The following is a 10,585-nucleotide window of genomic DNA, read 5'->3' as shown; positions in this document are numbered from 1 at the left end:
AGAGCAGTAGGAGGCTAAACTCCCCGCAAGAGCGGTTGGGTAAGCATTTAAGCTCATTGTCCTTTAACTTTAGTGTGGTTTCTTAGGCGCCCTTTGGAAGGTGGCCTTGTCCTCTGCTCCGGCAGCCGAAATTTCGCCTTTAGTTATTTTATCAGTGGGGCCCCCGGCATTAATCCTTGGTTGCCTGCAGAGCCCGCCGATAAGCTACGCTACTTCCTGGGGAGGAGCTCCCTAATTTTACCACGTTCCTGAACTCGTGGACATCATTTTCATCTCCTTTTTTTTCTTTGCTCTTTCCGAGACTGGTTTTTTGTCTCCATCCTTGGAGGCCTTAGGGTGGCGCATTAGGCTTCCTTGTCCTCTTCTGCCACCTTGTGGCAAAAAAGCGGAGGCACGGATCTAAGGCTTCCCGAGGACAACCAATTTGGAGGGTAGGTAGAGTTATTGTTTGTCTCTTTACCCGCTGGATTTGATGAGTTTCCTTGACAGTCACTCGTGCGCATGATACAAAGTCGTGGAGAGTATTGCCGTCTGGTTAAACCTGTCAAGAGAAAAACACAAAACAACAAAAAGCAAAATACTCTGCACCCTAAAATAAGTTTTAAAGAAATAAGAGTTGTAGGGTCCTGCGCTATTTCTGGTCCCCCAAGTAACAAGCGCTTTGTTTCCTGTGAACCTAAACACCGGACAGAACCCTCAAACCCCTGATTTTCCTGGCTGCTCTTTGAAGGCATGTCAGGATTTAGGAATATGATTACGTGTAAGTAAGTTGCACTTTTTCCACCATGAAGGGGCCAGTATAGACTTGGTAACCCCAATTTTGCAGGTCCCTCCGCGCTTTTAAATCTGTGTTTCCCCCAAAGTCTGACTCCTCCCCTCTTTGCAGGTAGACCTTTTCTTTCTAGATATTTCTGTCTCGTGCTCCTCCATGGATACTTCTACTGCCTAATTAAGTCCCAACATTCTACTAAAATGCTTGCAATAGTCTTCTGGTGTTGCCACAACAAAATACCATTTATTGTGTGGTTTAAGCAACACATATTTATTTTCTCAGGGTTCTGGAGGCTATGAGTCCAAGATCAAGGTGTGAGCAGGGTTAGCTTCCCTCTGCTTACACCTGTGTCCTCGTGTGGGCTTTTTTCTGTGTTTGCACACCTCTGGTGTCTCTCCTTCTTCCTGTAAGAACCTCAGTCCTATTGGATCAGGACCTTCCTTATGACTTCATCTAACCTTAATTACCTCTTAAAGGCTGTGTGTCCAAATACAGTCACACTGGGGTTTGAGAGAACGCAATTTAATCCATAACAGCACATAAAGCCATTTTCCATGCTTTGCTGTCAATCTTCCAGTCCAAATTGTCTTTCATAAAACATCTATACTTAGCTTACAGTGCCGCTAACAAGACAGCTGTGCTGTTCCCTACGTCGGGGGTTTCAAATTAGACGCTCACAAAGGCCCAGCCCGTAAGAGCCAAACTGGCTGGATATTAGAAACCACGCCTCATCTGCACAAAAAAACAGTCTTCGCTCTTTTTCTTCTTTTTTAAATGTTTATTTATTTTTGAGACAGAGAGAGAGCATGAACAGGGGAGGAGCAGAGAGAGAGAGGGAGACACAGAATCCAAAGCAGGCTCCAGGCTCTGAGCTGTGGGCACAGAGCCTGGCGCGGGGCTCGAACTCACGGACCGCGAGATCGTGACCTGAGCCGAAGTTGGACCCTTCACCGACTGAGCCGCCCAGCGGCCCCTCTTTGCTCTTTTTCTTGAAGCACATGGACTTTCCATACCAAATGTCATTTTCCCGGTTTTAATGGCACATTTCGCTGTTCTCTTGTGGATGCTATAATGCCAGCTAGCATCTGCCCATGAAGGGGACCAGCGGGAACTTCAGAGACCTGAAGAACGTGAGGCCTATGCGGTAGATTTCACCTACTTGTTGCCCTGCAGGGGCTGCGAGCCCTGGACAGCGAGTCTCTCCAAATTTCAAGAGGATATGAGATGCATTTGAATATGGAATATTCTAAAATTTCCATACGGGCAACTAATAAAAAATGCGTAACATGGTGTGCGTGAAACAAAAAAAACGTCTTAAAGCTCACAACCCTTAAGCTCACAGTTGGAGATCTCTGGGCATTAGCAGAGATTCCTGTGCCCATGACAAGCTGTCCCTTATACATCCCCTGCCACCAAAGCCCGGATCCAGTTCCCAGATCTCCCCAGCTTCTTATATCCTTCACAGAAAAGAATCCATTCCTCACCTGGAAGGTGTGGGCAGAGCACAGGGTCTTGCACACTGCAGGCTTTCAACGGCTGCTCTCTGCCGATTAAATAAATGGATAAAAAGCTAACAGATTTTTTAATTCTTTAAGCTTGCTACCAGCAATGAAATAAAAGCGGTGAAAGGTGGAGTTATGTATTGCGGATTTGATAGTTACCTGGTTCAATAAACCCATATCATATTGGATTATGTTATGTTTGTCTTATTGTGATATATTCTCCTGTATCTACTTTTCTTTGGTCCAGTCTTTTCTTTAGTGACTGTCCCCGCCTCTCCTGTCTTATGAGGAATGAAAGGGAAGGACTGAAGGCGCCACCGGGAATCCGAACCGGAGCTCCACCTCTCCCCTTCCTAGTGTGAATCCCTTCCATAAAGGGCCCACCCTTGTTCCCCTGAACCGAGCTCGTCTTTCTCGTTTAGTCCCTTACTTCCTGCTGTTCATTGAAGTGAGACACAGACTCTCACATTCCGTTTAATTCAACTATCTAGTGAGTCACTGCTTTTACTTTATGTTTTCATTTTACTTTACCTTCATGCCTATGGGAGAAATAAGAACCAAATTGTCTTCTGATCAAACAAAGAAATACCACAAAGGGAAAGGTCTTGGGGCGACAAGGAGATTCGATCTTGCATCTTATTACCGGGGCAGCACATAGTTAAAAAGACAATCATTGGCAGACTTAGAATTTAAATGTTACTTTCACAGGTCATAGGAACGATTTGAAGTCCACGTCTTTGAAAATCTTTCATCAGAAACGTTGGTGGCCAGGTCCGTTGATGAAGTCTTACAGGATCCATCCCTCTCTGTAGCAAAGAAGGGGCTTTCTCTCTCCCGCACCAAAAAGGGTATGTTTCTTAAAGTCTAGGTGCTGGTATTCCACTAATTGGTACCTCCTGATAAAAGCAGGCCTGCGAATGCAATGTTGACATGGAGAAGTAAAAAGGGAAAGGGGAATATTAATAAAATTATTATGAGCTGTCAGAATAAATTACCAGCTACCTGGAAGTGGATGAAGGGGACACCAGGGTGGCCTTTCAGTGGCGCACTGTGGCAGCCTCCAGGTCATGTGGCCGCTGGAGGGTGCATCTTCGATTGCCTTTGAATGATTAGGCTATTTAACAACTTGATAGACTGTCAGTTGTAGACATTAATAAAATGCACATGATTCCGGGTGATGAATGTGGAAAGGAAGGTGGGAAAAAGTGAGCTGGTCCCAGTCTCTTGTCTTCCCCCAAAGCTCATCAAATGGACACTCAGCTCCACAAGAAGAATCTGGCTCCACACAAGGAAATTCTGCAGTTTGGAAATCTCTGTAATCTGCCTTAAAAGCCATCCAGTGAAGACGACGATTGAAGACCAGCACTTTGAGGAATCAGAAGGCTTGAGTCCCATCCACCATTCATCCCAGCAGCAACAGCCACACCTTTTTGGGTGTTTTACCAGATTGATCTTTTAAAAATAAGCATTGTGCTATTTAAATAAAAGCCTTCATATGAGTCGTCCCCAGACTCTTTGCAAATAAAGATTATTTATTTTTAAAAAATGGGAGAGATGCACATCAAATTCATGTAGCCTTGCCCAGAGTAAGAGGATAGTAGGATTGAGGTGAAGTTAGAGTGCTTCGGTTTTGTGTGGGCTTCCCCCCCTCCCCTTAAATATAAAAGAGATTTCTAGTGAACATACCACAATGTTAAATAATAGATCGATTTTGTGTGGTCATTTTCGTATTCCATAATTTTTTAAAAAGGTAAGAGAAGGTGAAGAAAAACGTCACATATTGGTGTTTGGTGTATTAGAAATGGTAGCTTTTCACATATTCACCAAATCACCAAAACAGACAAAAATCTCCATTCTTGTGCACTTAGATCCCAGGAGGGAGAAAACATATACTATAAAATACACGGCATGCCACGTGCTGAGGAGGAAAACAGTGGGGGAGAGATTGTTGGGACAGTTGTCATTTTAAATACCCCAAACTGTCCTTAACTGAATCTCCAAAACTGAAAATAGCTCTTTACGGTTCTTTTGAAATCGAAACCTAAAGTCTTGTGGTCTTACCACATGGTAGTCGGTAGATATGCGACCTTACAGATGATGGTTAAAATGAATTCTCTCCTCTCTGACCTGGGGCACCTGACATTGCTTAATTAGAAACTTTGTGATTTGTAGATTATTTTCGTCTCCAAAATTATTCCCCTGCCAAAGCTTTCATTAGAGATGGTGGGGAATTATGTTCTCTGCTTTTCGTGGGGTTTTTTTTTTTTTTTAATAAAAACACGCCAGCTAGCAGAGGATGGTTTCGATCCATCGACCTCTGGGTTATGGGCCCAGCACGCTTCCGCTGCGCCACTCTGCTCGGCACGACACAAAAAGCTTTAGGAAGGTCTTTTACTGTATTTTCCTCCAAAGGCTGCCACCAGCTTTTGTATTTTGTTTTTGAGATAATTGTGTTTTTTCCTTTCAAACTCATTCATTATTCATGCTTCCGAAAGGACAATGAGCCCAGGGTGCACTGACCCCAAATATTCTGAATGCAAAACATTTCATGATTCCGCCGGGAAAACAGTCGCGCCCCGCCTGCCCCGCTGATCTGAGCGGGAGCGAGTCTGCACCTCACAGTCCCACCCTGTACGAGTAGCCCCCCAAATTCCAGCGTGGGAGGCATCCTACGTTTGCACGCACGGGAGCGATTAAAAAATAATTAGAAAGGATCCAAGAGGTAAAAACAACCGTGAGGTCCCCTTGCATTGGCCGGGAATCGAACCCGGGCCTCCCGCGTGGCAGGCGAGAATTCTACCACTGAACCACCAATGCCCGGTAACGAAAAGCGACCGCCAGCGCTAGAAATGGCCGCGGCGCCGCAACACCGACAACCGTGCATTTCTTTCCCTTGGCTCGTGTTCTGCTCTTATTGACTAGAACCCGGTGATGCCCCTTCTTCCCCTCTTTTCAGGAAAACCTCACTTTCGTTGCAAGTTCCGCGACCGGGAGGCCGGCCGGGCGGGGGCGGAGCGGTGGGACCTCCGGCCACTGGGTGGGACCCTCGGGACGCGGTGGGGGCAGCGAGGTCGCGCCCCCGGCAGGCGGTGCGGGCAGCGCGGTGGGCCTCCCGGAAGGCGGTGGGGATGGCCCGGTGGCGCCCTCTGCTGGCCGCCACGGAGAAAAGCAACGCGGGGCTTAGGCGTCCTTCGGTTGCCATAGAAACCCCTTCAGTGTCTAGGGCACAGAGGTGTCAATGAAACGTAATTTCCAAAAACCGAAAAATAAACAAAAAGACCAGGTGAAATCATAACTGTCATACGAATATAAAATTTTTGAAAGGTTTTTTTTTTTTTTTTTAAGATTTCATTTAGCTCCTTCCTGAGATAACTGATGAGGGGTTACTACCCGTTCAGAGAAGTCAAAGAAGGGATGCCATTTACAGGTGAGGAACAGTGACCCGAATGTGACCCGAATGTGTCGGCGGGGTCAAAACCGGCTTTTCGGCGGTGGGAGTGGGCAGGGGGAGCGGACTGGGGAGAAGGAAAATGTCCCGTCACCAGACAGAACCCATCCCGTGTCCACAGACGCGACTTGTTTTCTACTGCTACCAGTCCCCGACGGTCACAGAGTTGCAAAATAGGATCAGAATCACGTGACACAGACGGGTGTGCCGAAGCTCTCCTCTGAAGCAGATTTTCCTGCAGCTTTTTTTTCTTTTTCTGGGAGATTCGGCTAACTCCAAGTACGAACTTAAGGGCCCAACTACGCAAGGTAAACACACCTTTGTGTTAAGAGCCCTGGGTTACTGTTCCTGACCATCTTTCCTTACAGTCTACAGTCACAGACCCCTGTAGGAACGCCGTGAAACATGTGAACATTCTCCCTGGAGGGCTGTGCACACTCACATGCACTTGCGATTGAGTTCAGGTATTGGGCCTAGGATGAGCTCTCTTTTACCTGGAAGGGGGTCCTTCTTTGGGAACATACTGCTCAGACATTCATTTCCACCCCTACCCTCTCCAGGTTTCTGCTCAGGGCCTCAGCTTGGGCTGGGGGCAAGGGGCAAAGAGATATTTGTAACCGGGTATAGATAAACCTGAATTCCTTAAAATCATGCAAGAGACCCACGGGGGCAGGAAGAGCGGCCCTGGATTTTGCCCTTGATGAGGGAGCGCGGGGCAACCTGAGGGTACAGTGCAGCCTCCGGGCACCCCCACCCTCAAGGTGGGATCTGTGTGACAGTCCCTGGACACTCCAGGCTACCCCAAAACAGGAAAGGACAAAAAACCAAACGGTTAAACTGATAAGAGTCTCCACCAGTTTACGAGAAAAAGGCAACCCCATCAATAGCCTGAGGTCCGGGAAGTCCCTGCTGTCTTATGTTAATGCTTTGCCAGAGGGAGAAGCAACCTTAGCTGGACCGTAGCTGGGCCTCCAGTAAGTCTTGAGCTTGTGAAAGTCTCTTTGGAAACTCCCTCTGGACTCTTCCCCCGGCTCCATAAAGGGGTCAGCCCCCTACCGCTCCAGTGCAGCCCTCCCTGCCAGCAGGTCCTGTCCCCGCGCTGTAATCAAATCACCTCTTTGCACCAAAGAGGTCTTCAAGAATTCTTTCTCGGCCATCGGCTCTGCACGCCATGAACCCCCCATCACCCCAAAACTTCATCACCCTCAGCTTGCCTCGTGCTCCCTCATCACCCCTGGCTATACTGTCTTTGGTCCAAATGGGCACATATTCATGTTGACCTGGTCACCTTGAAAGCAAGAACTTCCACTGAAGTGAAAGAGGCTCCTGTGTCTCCTACCAGCACAAGCCAGGTGTAGGTGGGGGTACATTTCCCTCCGTACTTCCCCGGCTCTTTAGCTGCCCTCATAATTATTATTTTTTTTTTTAATTTATTTTTTTTTTTAATTTTTTTTCAACGTTTTATTTATTTTTGGGACAGAGAGAGACAGAGCATGAACGGGCGAGGGGCAGAGAGAGAGGGAGACACAGAATCGGAAACAGGCTCCAGGCTCTGAGCCATCAGCCCAGAGCCTGACGCGGGGCTCGAACTCACGGAGTGCGAGATCGTGACCTGGCTGAAGTCGGACGCTTAACCGACTGCGCCACCCAGGCGCCCCCTAGCTGCCCTCATAATTAGATTGACATAAGACAGAGGCACCGAAGGCAAAAAAGTTAATTTTATACATAAAATTGTAAGATAAATTAAATATATAAAATATAAGACCATAAAGATACAAGACTCAAATAAGTGACCAAAGCAGGCAGCTTTTATGCCTTTCAGGCAAAGAAACAATAAATTTGTGAATCACTGACCAGACAAAGTTAGCAAGCATGTCACATTATTAATTATTGTATTAATTATATTATATATCAGCATATAATATTTATTAATAATAATTGTATTAATTACTAATTATTACGTATTCATCTTCCCTATTGATGAAGACTGTGTAGGGGTCTTTCCTCCGTAGGGAAAAATAACCTTCCCTCTACCCTTCATTGCTCGTGGCTGAGGACCAGCCCCCACATAAAAGAGATGAACAAGAGAAGAACAAACACGTTTCACAACAGGTGTACCTTATGCATACGTGGGAGAGACCGTCCCCGGAAAACTCCCCGGAATGGCCCGGGGCCACCCCCTTAAACACCATCTTCCGCTAAAAACAAAGATGTGGGCGTCAGGGTAGGAGAGGGGCAGTTACAGGAGGGGACTAGGAAACCCACAGGAAGGTGGTTGTCCAGATTTAATCTGGTGCCTTCCCCACCGAGTTTCTGGTGATTTAGTGTCACCTTTCTCTTCCAGGTGCAGACAGGGAGTTGCCCTTACGGCGACTCGTATCGTATCGACGACGAGTCCCCTTACGACGAATCTCCAAATGGAGATTTCTGTTATAAATGTAAATTGCCTCGACAAAAGGATATCTTCTCTGCTTTTAGAGCTTCTGGGTCTGCTTTTTCTCAAAAAAAAAAAAAAAATCATTTTATTTTGGGATGGATTATTCTGCTATCCTTCAGCCGTGGTTTTCTTACAGCCCTAAATTCCGTTTCTGGTGATAAGGATGCCTTCCGCTCTTCTGGTACCAGGATGGCACCTGTCACACGGGGGACTTGTCTCCTGTTTACGGGGAGAGACGCAGATTCAGAGAGACCTTTTTGTACTACCTGGTCCTCAGGTACCTTTGATTTAAAAATATCAGTGTGTCAAAGTGGCATATTTTGACGTGGCCGTTCTGTTCCCCCTCCCCATGACTCCCACAGACGTGAGAAAAGGGTATCTGGAAACGAATGATGTGTCACTCCTCTCTCTTACAGGCCGTGTCGAATCTATCAATAAACAGTATCAGCTCTCTTCAAAGTATCCTGTTGAAATGGAAAAACCATCTTACCCAGTCAGTCAGGAATTTTCTGGACAGCACCGGTGAGGTCATCTCCATCACCAGCCTGCAAAGCAAAAGGAGGTCATTTGTAAAGGACAAAGTAAAAGGACAGGTCCCTCTGCCTTGCCCCCTAAGGGAAAGTGACCTTGCCAGAAACAATCTTTTCTTTTGTCAATAACTTACTTGCCCCACCCCCTCCTTCCTGTAAAAGCCTCCCATTTTGTCCACCTCCTCAGAGCCCCCTCTACTTGCTGGGTGACATGCTGTCCAATTTATGAATCACTTAATATAAGAGCCAATTACATTGTTTGAAAAACCACCACCACCACGAGGCCCCAAATGGCATCACTTAGTTTTTTGGGGTTTTTGGGTTTTTTGGCATCACTTAGTTTAAAGCCCCGAGTCAGGAGACCAAGACTTAATAATCCCTAACCTAAGCGCAAGTTTCACTCCCCAAGAATATAATCTTTGACCAGTCAACATGGAATTTTCTGGTCAGAACTAGGGAATTTACTGAGAGACCACTCCCCCTTAGGAGGGCAACCTTGCCTAAACAACGCATTCTTTGCTAACCAATACCTTTCTTTCTTTCTTTTTGTTTTATGCCCTCTCTCTGCCTTTAAAAACTTGTATTGGGCACTTGGGTGGCTCCGTCGGTTGAGCCTCCGATTTCAAGTCATGAGCTCCCGGTTGGTGAGTTCGAGCCCCACGTGGGGCTCACTGCTGTCAGCCCGTCGGTGCAGAGCCCGTTATGGTTCCTCCGCCCCTCCCCTGCTTGTTCTCTCCCCAGAATAAATCAATATTGAAAAAACAAACAAAAAACCTTTTATTTAGCTCAGTGGAGCTCCCCTGTACCTGCTAGCTGGGACGCTACCCAATTCATGAATCATTTCATAAAACCAATTAGATCTTTTAATTTATTCAGCTGAAATTTGATCGCTGAACACCCAGAATCTCACCACGGCTCACCACCTCTGTCCTTACACTCCGGTCCCTGCTACCAACCTCTCTTCCCTAGGTCATTGCCAATGCTACTAACTGCTCTCTCTGCTTCTGTCTTGTTTGTATTATAGTCGATTTTGTCCCTCCCCCATTCAAACCCTCTCACCCACCATAAAAGACAAACCCTACAGTGACCCATCCTTCCTTAGGGGAGGACAAAACTTTTCCTCTACCCTTTTAGGTTCAGTAGCTGGGATGTGCCAATTAAGCTGACAAAGTCATACAGGTTTTACTTTCGACCTTATGTGCGTGGGGGTTCCACAGAAAAGAAACGAAAATGCCAAGGAAGCAGTTCGGCTTGGCAGCTGATATTCCGTTGTAACAAAGGGTGAAAAATTGTAGAGAAAGGACCTGACCGAGGGAAGAGGGGTTTGGCTTCTAGGAGAGGTAAATTGCAGGAAGGAAATATATGGGGAAATTGATATTAGATAAGGGTTATTTTAGTAAAGTTCGTTTTATGCGCACTCATCTGGGTGCTGACCTTCCTTCTTCCTCATGGCTGTCAAATTCCCCCGGAGAAGGGATTTCCGATAGTCCTCATTTCTCAGAATTTTCTGCGTTTAGTCAGAGCAGGGAGCTCCACGAAGGTTTCTTTCTGCCTCTGTCAAGTCTCAATTGCCTTCAGCTCAAAAGAATCCATATGCTAATCTGGCAAACTTTGGGGTGACATGCGCTGATCCTCCCCCCCCCCACCTGTACTTGCAATCTGTCTCCCACCCCTCTCTCCCTCACCCACTTCACCTCACCCCTTTCGGTCACAGGTGTAGCAGAGGAAAAATACGTTTCCCCCTGTTAACCTTAAAAATAAAACTGCCAGTTGTTTAGCCGGCAAAAATGGGTTCACGTGGCAATAGCCAGAGACTTGCAATCTGGGACAATGAAGGCCATGAGCAAGTCTAGAGAGCAAAGGAGAACACACTGTTTTCTAGAAGACGGGGGGGGG

At 46.7% G+C, this 10,585-nt stretch overlaps 2 non-coding genes across 2 annotated transcripts; both read right to left on the bottom strand.

The window, feature by feature from the left end:
- Positions 1–4,561: 4,561 nt before the first annotated feature.
- On the bottom strand, positions 4,562–4,633 carry TRNAM-CAU (transfer RNA methionine (anticodon CAU)). The gene has a single exon. It is a non-coding gene; the product is annotated as a tRNA-Met (tRNA).
- A 387-nt stretch (positions 4,634–5,020) lies between these two features.
- TRNAG-GCC (transfer RNA glycine (anticodon GCC)) lies at positions 5,021–5,091 on the bottom strand. The gene has a single exon. It is a non-coding gene; the product is annotated as a tRNA-Gly (tRNA).
- Positions 5,092–10,585: the final 5,494 nt, after the last annotated feature.

The sequence above is a fragment of the Herpailurus yagouaroundi genome, unplaced genomic scaffold, assembly GCF_014898765.1.
Source record: "Herpailurus yagouaroundi ecotype Mexico unplaced genomic scaffold, PumYag 60341, whole genome shotgun sequence".
NCBI classification, from domain to species: Eukaryota; Metazoa; Chordata; class Mammalia; order Carnivora; family Felidae; genus Herpailurus; species Herpailurus yagouaroundi.
This window is presented reverse-complemented; position numbering and strand designations above follow the sequence as displayed.